Source organism: Gopherus evgoodei, chromosome 1, assembly GCF_007399415.2.
Source record: "Gopherus evgoodei ecotype Sinaloan lineage chromosome 1, rGopEvg1_v1.p, whole genome shotgun sequence".
NCBI classification, from domain to species: domain Eukaryota; kingdom Metazoa; phylum Chordata; order Testudines; family Testudinidae; genus Gopherus; species Gopherus evgoodei.
The window spans coordinates 241,924,995-241,941,577 of NC_044322.1; positions in this window are offsets into that span (position 1 = coordinate 241,924,995).

Genomic DNA, 16,583 nt, shown 5'->3' on the forward strand with positions numbered 1-16,583 from the left:
CTTAGTGATCTCAGCTCTTAGTAGGGGAGCCCTAGTGCTAGTGCACCATTAGCCCAAAGTGAATTCAGCTCAGTAACCTGTATTTAGATTCTTGAGGGAATTAAAAAAATCAACTCTGACATTCCACAGTGGAGAGAGAAGGGGGTGGAACTGGTGCTTCTGGCTCCACAAGGAGACTGCACCACCAGGCACAGATACCTGCCCCCAACCTCTCTCTCAATTCACTGGGTTTGGAACCCATGTCCCTTGTCTAGCAAGTACCACCCAACTGAGGGTGAGTCATTTGTCACCGAGCAGTCCCACAGCTCAGCAGTCTGGGATAGGGTAGGTGTGCCTATGCAAATACTCTCTCTGAAATTCTTTCCACCAGATGTCAGGGCAGAGCTTATCCTGACTCTGCTTACATAAAGACAGGAGATGTGAAAGAGAAGAGAAGTTCGGGACCAATATTTCTGGAAGCAAATATGAGCTGTGAGTCAAAAAAGGAAACAGAGTGTTTGAGGATTGTCCTCTTTCCTAAGAGAAGAGAGAATTTGCTGAAGGAATTTGAAATGGATATAGCTTGCTTGGCCATGATAAGAGGAGGGTAGGTCAAGTAGGGTCCAAGGAATAATAAAATAAAACTTATCTACTCTAATGCTCACAGTGCTGATAAGAGATTCAATTAATGAGTGTTTGTAATGTGAAACTCAAATGAGATGTGTTATATAGGTGCAAAGCATCTGATTTTTTACCATCAAGGTAAGTAGCAGATGAGAATCAATCCGATTTCTTTCCTTTGTTGAGATCCTTGCCAAAAGTCAAGGAGCCAAATTCTCAACTGATGTCAATGAAACAACACCCATTTACTTCAGATGAGGGCTTGTGGGAACTGCTCAAACTCTCCTAAACTTTAGGGTTAAAGATGCTCCAAGTAATCTGTTTCTTGCCAGCTATAATTGTAAAAATCCTGGATAAGAAGTTGAAGTGTAGGTTACAAGGAAGTGGTTCTGTAAAATGGCATCATGTAGTTTGTCTCTCAGTGTTAAAGATGCTCAAAGGATGCTGTTCTTTAATAATTGCCATCTATGCAAACTTAGCCTGGACTCTCAGAATGAAGCTGCATTCTTTACAGCTCACCTATGGGAAGAGAAAAATGGTGGAAAAAATTAAATATTTGTTATTAATTTGTGGGGTCAAAAATTTCAATGTTTAAAGAAATTTCAGGCAGCTGTGTCACCTTTGTTTTCCCCTCTGTCACCTTCCCTAGGTTTGGGAGGAATAAGATGACTGCTCTCTCTCTCTCTCTCTCTCTCTCTCTCTCTCTCTCTCTCTCTCTCTCTCTCTCCATCAGGGCTTTCAGGGGTCTACCTGGGAGGATCTATGTTGCCTTCCCCCATCCTTAGTGCCTTCTAGAGTCCTGAATCCTTACAGGGTCTTCTAGGTGCAGGAAATTCCAGAAACCCCCAATGGTGCAACAGGAATGCTTGATGGCACTGGTGAAGTATGACCAAGAAAAGTACCTGAAGTGCCTGCGATGTGCCGGAGGTCAAACTAGGTGATTATGATGGTCCCTTCTGGCCTTTAAGTCTATACATTTATGAGAATCCTTAAAGAGCTGTAAGTGTTCCATACCAAAATTGCACTAGGGAGAGATGTCTCCTCATTCCAGGTGATTTATGGTCCCCACTCTAAGGATTATAGGCTTCTTTCAGTCCTAGCTTAATAGAACCAATTGGTGGAAGAAACAGGAATATTTTCCAGTTTTCTGCTCCATGACTGAGGGGGCCAGCACATTTTGAAATCAGAATACCCTTTAAAAACTGGAGGAGGCAGGGTCCATACCAGGTGGCTTCCTGAAGACTCTATTGGGAGGCAGGAATCCAGCACCTCCAGAGAAACTAAAGTAGACAGGAAATGGGGCCAAATGGCCTCATGAGGGAGTGGGAGGGAGGAAGACAATTAGGCCTTCCACAAAGATATGTGAGATAACAGAGAGGTCCCAAGCCATGCTGGAGGAAATGGGTGCTGTTGAGAGACTGAGGGCAGCCAGCTAATAGAAACTGGTTGTTTTTTGGGTTTGCAGCTGTGCAATCTCAGACTATCTTCACAGACTTTCATAAGCCTGGTCTGAGGTTCTAGGATATATCAAATGTTTCATCCAAGGCGTAGTTCACCTGGGTTTGAGAACTAGTACAAAGCATTAAACTAGAATGAATTTAATTTTAATGTCACAGTCTGCATGCTATGTAAGGTCAGATCCTCAGTGGGTGTAAACTGGCATTGCCCATTGACTTAAGTGGACCTACACCATTTTATACCAGCTGAGGATCTAGCCCTTGATACATAGAGATAAAGTCTGGTATCATTGCACTTTTGGATTACTTTTCCTGGGCGCCCACTTTAAAACTGTGCTACTTCTTCTGCATTGGTTAAAAAAATAATGTCAGTTATGAAGCAGAACAGGATTTTATTGTTCATAATGACAGTGATAGAGCCTTTTCTCCCACCTTTGTGAGGAATGGAATGAGGATGAGAAGAATGAACATAATTCCCCATTAGCAGTGCTAGGAGTTACCTTTATAAATCTTATTGTGCTGCATGGGAGAATAAACTGCACTGTGTTGATTATCTTGAGTACAGGAAATGGATGGTTAGAAAGTTAGTGAGATGGATTCTCCTCTCAGTTATGCTCGTATAAATCTCGAGCAACTCTGTAAACTTTACTGGAGTTATTCAGGATACACGCTAATGTGATTGAGTCCAGAATTTGTTATCCTATTTAAAAAAAAAATTAAACAGGAGAATAGAAAATTTAAACATAAATATCCTGAGAAATCCATTTTCCAAAAGTCTTAACTTTGTCTTTGTTGGTGACCCCTTTATTTATTTATTTACTTTTTTTTAGACTGGGGTTTTCATGGTCATTGACATAAATTTTCCAACTTTTCTAATACAGAACATCTGTGTCCACTGTGCAGAGTCCCCATATAGGTCATGGGAAAGCTTTATCTTCCTAATATACTCCAACCCTCTATATATTCTAATCCAATTGACAGAGGCCAAGTGTGTTTATAAATAAATATTGTCTTATAATGACCATTTCCATTTGCCCCAGAGGAATGAATATTTAGTCCTTACAAGCTGGCAGATTGCCTCTTTTGTAGCAGGGAGAACAGTTTTACCATGTCTGCTTGACATTTGATTTGTGTGAAAATGAACTCTCCAAAATGACAGGCTAGTGATACTGAAAAATAAAACGCTTCAAACCACACCAGTTTGTTCATTCATCCCTCATTTTCTGAGAAAAGGAAGGAGCATGTTTAGTAAATATACATAATGTACCTGGTGATATGGATTTGTCACAGACCAAAGCAGAGATGAAGAGAGTTAATAAAGCATGTGAGTCTAATTTAAACCTGTCAACTAATATTTCAGTCAGAGTACCTTACATTACTGGGTTAGAGGATGCTAAACTGAATGAGAAATTCAGGACCAGTGTTGCATTGATGACTTAAGCAGAAGTCCTGGCCACATGTTTTTTGAATGAAATATCCTACAGCTGGTGGAATGTCTGGGAGGGAGCACTTGGCTTTTCTTTTGATCTGAGGCAGCAAGAGCTCTCCATTAGCTGGTTCTAATCACTTAGGGTTGACACACCCTTTAGCGGACATGCTCTGCATCGGAGAAATGTGGCCAGCGTAAGAAAGAGAACATGCTCTGCTCCTGGCATAACTTTTGATGACTTCTGTTCTCTCAGTGCAGCAGAGGACAGGACCCATCCTTGAAACAGTGCACATTCTGAAAGAAATTAATTGCGAACTTTAAAGTGTTAACACTCAGTCCAGGTCTAATGTGATATATTTTATCTATCTGTCTAAATTAAATTTTTTCTATCACATATTCTTTCTCCCAAACTGCATGCGTAGCAATATGTATGCAGCATTATTGTATTGTATTGTTGGTCCCAGGATATTAGAGAGACAAGGTGAGTGTGATAATATCTTTTATTGGACCAGCTTCTGTTGATGAGAGAGACAAGCTATTGAGCTTACACAGAGCTGACACCTGAAGAAGAGCTCTGTGTGAGCTCAAAAGCTTGTCTCACCAACAGAAGTTGATCCAACAAAAGATATTACCTCACCCACCTTGTCTGTCTATGTAACAATATAAAATTCTTATTTTTGTCCTCTGTTCATCAAAAATTATGTAATTTGGGCCAAAAGGAACCTGTGTGTCTTTTCATGACTTGATTTCTTGTAAAACCAGCTCTGATAAATATCCTCTGGTCCTGACCACTAATAGCAATGGAGCTCTACTTTTGGATGTATTCACTTTGCAGCACATCTATCAGACTCCCAGCTGGACTGCACAAGTGATGGACCAACTGCTTCAGATATCATGAGAACCATCTCAAATTTTCAACTAAGACTCAACCAAAGATAGCATTTCATTCACCACCTGTTCATTATGTCTTCAACCTCATCTCTAGTCACATGCTTGCCTTGGGATCATATATAGAACAAGCTGATGCATGAAATTTTTTCCTTTTTGATACTGAACAAGGTTCTATGTTAAAGTTATAAGACAAGCCCGTCTTGTTTTAAAAGACAAATGGAAAAACATGACATCTGGGAAACAGCATCAAAATACATTTTATTATTATTTTTCTTTTAAGGCTTGTGAACTAGATAACAAGGGGGAAAAAACATCCACACACAGAAAGTCCTCATTCATCTATTATTTTTGGGCTCAGTTCAGTTTTCTGTTATGTAAAATGTGTGATGTCCTTGCTTTCTGCTGCTGGGAATTTGTCTGAAGAGAAATGTGTCTCTTTCTTCCTTTGGGAATTGTCAGAGCTCTGGAGCCAATTTTCATCAGAAGCTCTGCTTCTCAAACGACACTTTTGATTCTTAGATACACACTGTGGGTGGACCAACTTCTGTTGAGTGAGAGAGACAAGCTTTTGAGCTTACACAGAGCTCTTCTTTGTGTCATTTGATTCCTGTCTACTCTCTTGTGTCATGCAAATTGTGTTTTGTCTTTCACATTTTGTGGTCTATGTAGGTACATAACTACAAAGCTCTTTCCTCCATCCTTTAGGATAAATTGGGGAGACAGCTAATCTGCTTCCTTTGTTTGATACTGTAGCAGCACCTCCTGCTGGTTGTCTAGGAATTAGCTCTCGTGCAGCTGCGGAGTGTCTTTTGCTGGCCGGTGTCTCGCTTGTCTCAGGCCTCATGTCCCTCCCGCTGCCACTTTACCTCAGGGTTCAGCCCAAGCAGTATCCCTACACTCTGGGTCTCCCTTCCCAGAGGAACCCCCCAACCCTCTACACTCACCTTGCCTCAGTGTCTACTGCCAGACATCATCTACCCACTTTTCATTGGGGAAAACTACAGTCTGTCATGGCCGCTCATCACTGACAAGGGGGTTGGACCAGCTGCCTCTGCCTATTCCCATGCTGCACCTCCCAGCCCCAGTACCCGTGTAGGCCCTTATTAAGGCCTTAGCCTGGGGAGTTGCTAGGCTGAAGATCCCCAGCTCCTCTTGCCCTTTCCCAGCACTGCTCTGTCCAAGGTACCCTTTGCTCCTTCAGGCAGCTAGGTCTCTTTCTCTCCAAAGCCAGAGAGAGATTCCTCTGTCTCCTGGCCCCACAGCCCTGTTATCCTGGCCAGCTGTGGCCTAATTAAGCCAGTTACACCTGGGTACAACTACCTCACCAGCCTTCCTCAGCTGCTCATAATCCCTTTTACCTTGGAGTGGGGCAGACGCCCTACTACAGATACCAAGATGGGTTCTTACAGAGTAAGAAGTATGATCATCTACAGCTTGAGGTAGCTCTGGAGTTAGGAGGCTTTACCTCATGGATTGCACACATTGAGGGAGTCACACACACTGTGCTCTTGTAATTGACTGGTGGTGTTATGTCTCCCTCAATGTGTGCAATCCACAGAGGTTGTGAGTCTGGTAAAGCCTCCTAACTCCAGAGCTACCCCAAGCTGTAGATGATCATACTTCTTACTCTGGGAATACTCCATGTTTCAATCTCTGGTGCATCCTCCAAGATGGTGACCATCATGTATGTGATGGCTGGCCTGAGATTAGAATTGCTATGGGCCTTAGAATCTTGGAGTAAGCATCCTCCATCCAGACGAATTATGTAACCCACTGGCGAGTGTGTGTTTTGTGTCCCCCTCTGTGCCCAATCCACAGCTGATGTATGTTTGTTACAGCTCTCCTCTCAAGAGCTTGAATCTTCAGCTCACACTATGGGATAGACTCATTTTTAGCTTTGGAGGTCCCCAGTTCAGTCCTGGGTATGGGCCACTTGGCAGCTGTCACACTTTCTCCTGGAGAGTCTGGCCCTGATCCTCAGCTCGTCCAAGCCAGGGTAGCAAAGCCAACATCAGTGGAGCTAAGCTGATTTACACCTGAAGGTCTGGCCCTATTTGTTATTTCTTTGAATCTGAAATAAAAGTTATCAGGGCTGAAAATACATGTCTGTTGCTTATCTATGGAAAACATAACATCTTTTCAGTGAATTAGGCAAATTATAGGTGTCAGAACTGTGGCTTTGCAGGCTACACAGAGGGACAAATTGTGCCAGTTTGGGTTGAGGAACTCTGGATTCAAAAAAAGGGTGAGGTTAGGTCAGGGTTAGCTCACACATTTTAGCTAACATGGATCTCTTTCCTAATCTAGACAAACCTACCTTCTCCTCTGTGTTAGATGTGAAAAATTGCTTCTCAAGAGGAACTGCCTGCACTCACTGAGCTAGAAGGAGGCACATAGGAAGGTCACAGAGAAGTCAGACTCTGAAAAGACAGACACTCCAAATAGTAGATACAAATGCACTTTCATTGCACTTAGCAAGCTGTAGGAATAGGCCCCATGTAAGAAATGGCTGCAGGCTAGTAATTGTAAAGTCTAACTCAGTATCGAGTCACTGGTATGATTTTCCAATAAGCCAAGCATTAAAGTAACACAGATGTAGCATTAGAAGGGATCTTAAAAACCAACAACTTCTCAGTAAATGTAAACTTTTCCATGACTAGTTCATCAATAGTGTAATCTTACAGAAAGGGAGTAATTTAAAATACATTTTTAATGGTGCTGTTTTAGAAATCTCTTTTACCTTTTTAACCTGCTGGCAATTTTTCCTTCTCCTTGACAGGATTCTTTTAAATATTATTAAATGGAATTATACATTCCCCTTTTAATTTACTTAGATTCCTTCCAAGTCATTAATAATTCTCCTTCTTTTATTTTTTAAAGGAAGCAGAGGCTTTTGTTAAAAGGTATCCAGCTGTATCAGTGGAGTAGCACATCCATTATGTTATTTCAAACTGTTCCAACCTGTCCTGCAGTGGCCAAAGCACTGTCATTAGCAGATGGGAGACTTAATGGCATGATTTCAAAACCAGCATTGAATCTGGATGTAAAAGGTAGGGAAAAAAAGCACATTTACTTGATTACTCAAAAACTTTCTAATGTTGATTTTGCTCCCACTTCTAAATGAGTTTCCTACCTTTTTTCATAGCCTAACTTCAGTGGAGGGGGGGAAAATTCCACAGTTTCAAACGACATGGTACTTTCAAATTTGGTAATGATTTGCTTGGAAGTTTTGTATGAGATGTTCTCATTTTTTATTGAATACTTTTTTCTTTTGTCAGCATCTGGGTTGTTTTTCTAGATAAGTCCTAAATCTCACAATGAAGTTCGCAGAAAATTTTTTTTCCTAAATAGGGCAAGATTTTACAAACACTCCGAGACTGAACCAAAGCCCATTGAAATCAACGGGAATTCTCCCAATCACTTCAGTGAGCTTTGGATCAAGCTTCTGGTGCTTACTACCACAAATATTTATAACAAATACACAAGAGAGCAGAGGGCCTTTCCTGGACACAAGCATTCCATTGACTTGAAAGGAAACAGCTCAGGTTCTGTGTCTACTCCACATTCCATATAGAATTGAGGGCACCGGCGTATAATAAATATTAGGTAATATAACTGCTAAAGATGTTCTTGCAGTTAAAGCACTGAAGCTAAGGAAATTTCAGTTTAGTTTTCAGCTCTGCCACACCCTTCCTTGAAAAAAAAATTTAATCCTCAATTTTTTAAAATTCCAATCAAAGAATGCTCATCAGGCTGCCCTTGACATACATCTAAAAATACACGCTACAAAGAATTACAATCAAAAATAAATCTCAAAAGCAGCATTTCTCATGTGACCCCCAACCTCCCATCACACTAATCATTGGTAGGTTGGCCTAATGAGTATTAAAAGGCACCCTTCATAGCATGTTTCTCCAACCAAAAATCCCACCTTCCAATTCATTAGCCTCCTCCAATGTCCACTGGAACACATGGGCATTGTAGCCTTCCTAGAAGGTCAACCAGTTTGGGCTGTTTCAGACCAAAGGTGGGAGAGCCCTCCAAAGGGATGGGTAGTTAAAATGGGTATATTTCCCTCTCTAAAGGAATTGAGAAGCTTGATGGGACAAGACAGTTCTCGTTACGTTTATTTTTTCTGACAATACACGGAAACTTATTTGTGGTTGGAGATCAGAACGTTCCCTCAAGCTTTTAATGGAATCTATTGGCCACAGACCCAAAATGAAGTATAAACTGGAGAATCCCTACCAGCAAATCTTGCAGTGCAGTGACTTATCTCTTTTATTTACAGAAATGTGAAATCATATCAGCTTTTCCTCATTGATTTGAAAATATACACAAGGGTTAGTTAAGAGTAAGGAATTTACTGCAGTATTAGTAGTCCTCTGCTGAAAGTGGAATAGGAAAGAATACAATAATATATACAACTATATTATGTTTGAAAGAACCATAGAGAACTATTGCTAGCTTGTAGCTGTGTGATTTTTGGTGAAGTGAAACCAGTTTGTTGGGCACATCTAATCACTTAATGTGCAGAAAATAATAAATAAAAAAAGATTGCATTCACTATGTCTAAGTAAATAGAAACATAGAGGTTGACCTTAGAAATGGGGAAGATCTGTTAAATCACCTAGCCCATCTTCCTACCAAATCAGGATTATTGATATCTCTTGTACCTTTACAATGCTTTGCCCAGTCTAATCTTCAACATCCCCAGCAATGAGGGTTTTTTTTACCAGTCCCACTTTGAAGATTATTCTACAGTTCAGTAGATCTCACTGCCAGAAAATGTTGATGATATTCATCCCAACTTTGCCCTATCTTAGTTTCATCCATTACTTCTAGGAACTGATAATTCTGAATAACATTAATCATGGACCTGATTCAAAGCCCACTGAAGTCAATAGGGAGCAGAACATTTGGTTGTGAACATATACCATTTCAATCTGCTGTTTTCAGTTCTGTAAAACTTTGACAAGGTTAAATTTGAGGGGGGAGATATAATTTTGCTATGCTTTATGTATGACTGAGGTTACACGTTTTGAAAGCCTAATCTAAAGGGGCTCAGTCATTTTCATGAATGAGGACAATAAGAAATCACTGAACACCATCCATACTAGTCCGAATGAGAGATAGTCCTGGAGGAAAAATAATATATGCCTGGGTAATTAAAGATTCTATCAAAATGCATTCATACAAGAGGGTAGCCTTAATTCTGGCATCTGCTTTGCAACTTTAATAATGTTCTTCTTACTATGTTTTTGGATAGATATATAATTTTAATGTACCACATAATTAGTTTTTCTCTATCAACTTTGCATTCATAATTTAGGCCCTGATTCAGCCAAGCACTTAAGCACGGCTTAAAGTCCCATGAGACTTAAATCTTTTCTACACACACCATTTAGCTAAACAAGTGTACGAATGGCCTCACAAGGGTATTGCACTGCTTTAACTAAATTGGGGTGAATTGACTTCAGTGGGTTTCACCCTTGGTTTCTAAACTGATTTAGTTAAACTGTTGCAACTTTTTGTTTGCAGACAGGACCTTAAGCCTAGCCTTGAAATTAAGCACATTCTTAAACACTTTGTAAAGAGGGATTGGATTACTCACATGCTTAAAGTTAAGCGTGTGCTTAAGCATTTTGCTGAATCAGAGCCTCAGTAATGAAAAGTGGCCCTGGCCACCAGTGCAGATGTTTGGGGCCACCGGTCACTACCAATCAGTCACAGGCATTTGATGATCTAATTTATCTATGGAGAATGGACATTATGGAAAAAAAATGACCATAGGAATGCTGTGTATTACAAAACTCCAAAGAACCATGGTGCTATTTCACAAGCAATGGCACTGTCATCATGTAATTCTTGAAAATGTAAACTCTTTCTTCATTTATTGCTTTTCTGTATTATCTTTAATCACAATATCTGAATTGATATTTGAGCAGACTTGTGGTATTATTCTCATGAGAAAAAATGACTGCCAATGAAATATTTAGAACCACACTTAAAAACATAAATGCTCAGAAAAAAAAAGCTGTCATTTGAAAGCTGCTGAGCTTAAAACTTTTTGGTGGTATTTTTGCAGCCATGTTGGTCCAAGGATATGAGAGAGACAAGGTAAGTGAGGTAATATCTTTTATTGGACCAACTTTTGCTGGTGGCAGGTACAAGCTTTCAAGCTACACAGAGCTTAAAACTAATTTTAGTGGCCAAACATTTTCAAAAGGCAGGTTCAGTTTTATATTACTTTTTTCTTGGTGTGCAAATGATGAAAAGTAGCTGGAGTGCAGGAAGGATCTGTCTCAGAGATCTTATTACTTCTTTTCTCTTTCATTGCTTCCATTCATCTAAAATAAAAATAATTTACACTGAGAGAATATGGTTACTCTTTGTGTATGGAAAAAAATAATACTTACAATAAACAATTTAATTTGATCTGCCATGACTACTCTCTGTTTATAACATCTAGAAACACTGGCTAAGACAGAGCATAGAATGTCTCTTCTTATAAAATATAATTCTGGAAATACTATGAAATCTAAAACTGGCCACCCAGACAACTAGCAATTATCAAATGCTCTCAGTACAAATCAAAAAAGTGTCATTTATTAAGATGATATAGCAGACCCTGAGTTTTACTTGGAGTTCTGGAGTTGAATGTTCCTAAAAACTCAAAGAATGAGTTGATGGAAATAGACATATTTTCCAGGTTTTTGGAAACCAAACTTCTAAAACCAATGAGATCACCCCCAAAATCATGCACTGAACAAGAATTACTTAAGGTTTGGTGAAAGAGGGCCAAGTTTGGGGTTTCTAATGAATGTTCATTATTATTACAGGTTAATGTAATGATAGCAATGATACTTAAGGAGAGTGACCATATTTCCCTAAACTGAAAATAAGACACTGTCCGGCGTCACCTCTTGCTTGAGCCCTACCTCGTGGGGCTGGCCAAAGCCCCACCAGCTCCTGGGGCTGGCCTGAGACCTGCCAAGCTCAGGGCGGCCCAAGTCGCCTGGCGTTGCTGATTGCCTGAGCTGGCGTCTCGGACGTCATAATGTTTTTGGCAAAACTGGGCATTTATCCTGTTCATTCTTGCTCAAAGGGATGTGGCGGAATATTCAGGCAAACGGGACAAATACCCAGGTTTGCCAAAAAAGTTGTGCTGTCCGGAATAGAGCTTAAAAGCGATACTATCCTGGCCATAATGGGACATATGGTCACCTTATATTTAAGGAGAGAGATGCAGTCTCTTAGGTAGCTAGGATTCTAGGACCTAAACTGTGACAGGACTTTATAAATCAATTCAGTGTCATTTCTTGCTTACAGTCTGCACAGGATAGTAATAATACAGTTCAAGTACTGTCAAATTATAAACATAGACATAGTACAGTGGCACCTCACTTATCCCTCACTTTGCTGATCCCTATAAAACTTGAATCTCTCTCCCACACGGCTAAGCAAAGATTTCATAGGAGAGGCTGGAGGGAGTTCCCATATTGCTAAGATGTCCTTATTTTTATAAACTATACTACGTGATGTTTAAAAGTACATTATGAAGTATCTGTAATTAATACTGCAGTAAATGTATCAAAATAAATCAACAACTTGTTGATGCATAATCCTGGGGTTATTTTAATTGTGTTTATTGAGTTAGCAATTCAGTAAGAGCCTGATCCAAAACTCATTAAAGTCACTGGGAGTCTTTCCATTGGATAAGGATCAAAAGTCATCAATTCACAATGAGTCTCTCTATAGATAGATTTTAAGGCCAGAAGGAGTCATTAGATCATCTAGTCTGACCTCTTGTATAATACAGGCCATATAATTTCACCTTGTTACCCTTTTATTGAATCCAGTAATCTGTTTGCCTAAAGCATAGCATCTCATCTTGATTTGAAGACTCAAAAGACATAGACTCTACTATTTCCTTTGGTCATTTATTCCAATGGCTAATCACCCTTCCTGTTAAAACTATTATTAGTGTGAATTAAACTGTAGGGGTGGGGGGAGGTTGTTACAAAACCTATTAATGTGATTTTTCTCTTCCCTTAACTCTTATTATGGTCCCCAATTATTTGATCATAATTTCCTCCACTATTAACTGGCAATTCTTCAGTGCTTTAAAAAGGCTCTTCCTCATTAGGAAACTGCTTGAAGATCTCACAAGTTTAAAGCTTTCAAAAGCCGAGGAATAAAGTTTATCAGTCAGAGAGAGGCTCCACCCAGGCATGTTTTAACTACATGTGCCTAAATCTCTATGGTTATTTCTCAAGAGCAGCATTAATCTTACATCTGTAGAGTTAAGTTCTCTGAGTAGGTGGACAAAGGAATATGGAAATTCATCTGATGTTTACAGTGGTCACCTGAAGAGTTGTCATGTAAGAGATCTTCCTCTTCAAGCTTAAAGAAGACTTAAAGGGAAGTGGGAAAACAGTATTTTCTAAAGACAGTTTAAAGACATAGATAGGAGACAGATCATAAGCAGGTTGGGATGGTGGAGAGACTATTGCCTGTCACACTGATTAGTATGGGAGTGGCATGAATATATCTCCTTGTTAAAACCATGCACATCTGAAGTGAGGGCAAATTGGGAAGAAAAAGGGTTTAGCCTCTATTCTGGCTATGCAAACACTATTGATAAAAGGAGACCACCTTTACATACAGGACCATTTTACTCTGGCAGTCGATTCAGCCTTTACACAGAACACACATTTCTAGTAACTGCTATGTAGGATTAATGACAAATTATCAAGATAGGAACTTACTAGACTTCAGATATAAATCCTTCCCAATTCACTTGCTGAAACAATATTTACACTACACTCTCACAAGGTTCCTGGTAATATTGTTAATTACAGGTTCTGGGCTGACACATCAGTCACCCAAGTCTCCAGCTAAATTGCCCTGGCACTGGTTCCTCCCATTCTCCCCAGGAACTCAGAGACACCCCAATCTGCTTGCAGCTCTTCTTAGGTGAACCTTAGTGCAGCCTGGCCTTCCTGGGCCCTTTTGGGACCATTTGTGGTCCTGTATGTCTTCTCCTTATTGGGTGACCCTGGTCTGTTCTAGCTTGTCTCACTTAGAACAACTTTGGTCTAGATTTGGCCAAGAATACATAGCAAGTCAGTAACCAAGTCAGGATTAAAATTTAGAGGCTTCTGACTCTCAGTTTCTCGGTTTCAGATAAAGCATGTGAGCCTTTTTGGAGTTGGTTCATCCTTACCACAGTACTGCTCTTCAAAATGCTGGAAATGGCCATGTCACTGTTATGAAACTGGTATACAGCGATAGCCCAGAACAAAATCAGAACCTAATTGGATAGGATTTATTGCTTGAACTTTCCTTCTAAACCCGCTTCAACTCTGGAAACACCAGACACTCCTCAGAGAATAGCAGAGAACATAATTTGTCAGAAATAATGAAAGTTTTGTTCCTTTTGTCATTTATTAAAAAGTTTTGGTCCAGCCAAAGCTCCACTCTGGTCTCACGCCAACAGCTTTTTCAGTAATCGTTTGCTAATAATAATCACTTAAGAATTTGGAAGCTGGTTTCACAAAATGTCTTATTTTCTCGAGGAAGAAAAGATATCCAAAATTGGTGTTCCAGTCAGCAGTGAATAGTTTGTGAATACCACTGTCCTGATTAAAACACAAAGAAAAACATAATGTTCTGCATGAATCAGCTACACTAATAGAATGAAAGGATTGTGTTCCTCTGAAGTAAGTTAAGAAAGGTGTGAGGTGCATGCTGTCCTATGTCTTGGAAAGGATTCAACTGATGATTCTATGATTCTATGATATATTAAGATTTTGTGTTAAAGTAAAGGCTTATTGAACAAATCAAATGTTGCCTGGAACCAAATATAATTTGTGTCCTAAGATGCATTAGGTGTCATATAAAACCCAGAATGGATTGTTCTGGGTTGGAGTGGGGCCACTACACCAGAGACAGTGATCTGCTCTAGAATAAGGGGCTGGTGCATTGAATGTACGTCCCCACTCCCCACCCCCCAGACCTGTGCATTCAGAGCAGTACTAAGAAGATTAGCTCATAAATACAAAGCTATTTAGGCACCTACATATGCAGATAGGTGCCAAACCTGCTTAGGTACTTTTGAAAACCGCATTAAGGGCCTGTCTGCATCTTCAGGTACCTAAATAGCTTTGTAAATCTGGCCCCTTCTCTCTGCCTGAGGCACAATCTCCATGTTGCTATTATTGAAGAGATTCGGCTCCACCACCATTCTCTGCTCAGGGCAGTGGCACCAAAGCTACCACCTAGCCCTTAGGGTTTTACTTGTAAATATATGCCACCTTAAATGATAATGCCTCTCTCTCAAAATCCACCTGGAGTTCAAAGTGTTCTTTTAACTGCCTTGTTGAGCCTATGGTAACCATTACACTACTTAGGCATTGTTCCTTCATAGTCCAGACAGTCACTGTTGTTGATATTTGAAGAAAATATTCAAGGCAGGAGAAGAGGTGAAGGCAGTAGAAGAGTAGACATATTTCCAAAACATTTGTATTTGATCAGACATTTCTACCAGAGGAGGATCATAGAATTTGCCAGACTGGCAGAGACGCAAGGTCCATCTAGTGTAGTATCTTGTCTCCAACAGTGGCCAGAACCAAATGGTTGAGAGGAAAGTGCAAGAAACCCTGCAGCATGCAGTTATGGAATAACCAGCCATCAGGAAAAATTTTCTCTTGACCGTATTACTCAGAGATTGGTTTATGCCCTGAAGCATGAGGCTTTGGAGCCCTTCCAAACACTTTGGTCTTCTTTTTTTTTTTAAATCCTTGCTTTTGTAACCTTGGATGTTTTTGTTTTCCATGCAGATGACAGACATTGTTCCTTTACATTTCTATTAAAAGAGACGGAGTCAACTTGTAATCCAGTCTATTTTATTGGAGAGAAAAAGTTTAAAGATACTACATCTGCCATTGAATCCCCTGGTTAGTTTTTTTGGATTTGCAATCATATTTCCGTCTCCTAAAATATTTTTCTCTCCCACTGCTTGCTGTGTAAAAGACTTAAAAAAAAATAAAACAGGGAAATTTGACTGACCATTCAGAGTGCACTAGATTTTATTACACACAAAAAGCTGTCAAATGCATAAAATAAATGAGCTGGGAAAGGGAGAGAAATATAGTATTCCTTTAATGTCTTTCACTTATAATAACCTTAGGTATTATGGGTAATAATACTAGGCACAAAAAATTCAGTGAGATAGGTAACTCTATCAGTGGCCAGACTTTCAAAAGCACTGATTTCACTGGGAGCTGCTGGTTGCCCCAAAGTCAGGCTGCTTACTTAGGTCCCTACACGGAATTGGAAGCTAACTTTAAGCAGCCATATTTGAAAAATGTGTCTCTGATTTTTAATTGATGGTGTCCTTTGAACGTGTGTAACCTCAAACTTGATACAGGGCCAAACATCCCCTCTCAGTTGCAAAACCTATGGCAGGAAGAAAAAGAGCTTCAGAAACTCTGGTATATAGAGTGGCCAACTCAATCCCCCTCAGCATCTTGTGGTTTGTAAGGCAGTGCTTCAATCTGTGTGGAGCCCTATGTTCTGTGAGGAATGCTGATCTCTGGTGATGTCACGAACACTGTGTGTGCTATGTCAGCATCTCCACAATGCTCCCTCACCCAAGACTGCATTGCTCACTCAGAAACAGTGCTGTCATCAGTTCACCCTGCTGTGCTGATGGCTCAGTTCACCTGGATTTAGATGGTGACACCCGCAAAGTCACCAGCTGTCACCAACTCACTCTCCCAAATATAGTCTCCATCTACACATGGAGGGGAAGCTGGACCTGGCTGTGGTTCTCATTCCAGAGAGGGCAGAGCCCCCAAGGGGACTGGGTGCTAGAAGTGCAGTGAGAAGAGAATCTGGACGGGATTAAAATGGGACAGTTTTTTTGTTCTGCATGTGTACAATGCCTTGTACAAGGGGGTCCTGGTCCCTGACTGGGGCTCTTTGGTGCTACCACAATACAAAAAATAAATAACAATAAGAAATGATAGTGGTAGAATGATTGGAACTGATGGGAAAGTAGAAGGAGCGAGAATGTACTGGTGTTGAGATTGAGAGAGACCAAATTGGGGGATAGAACTAGACAGCGCGTTATGAAGAAGAAAAAATCTCAGCAGAAATATTTAGAGAGTGAAATAATATGGAAACATTAAACTAAGTGG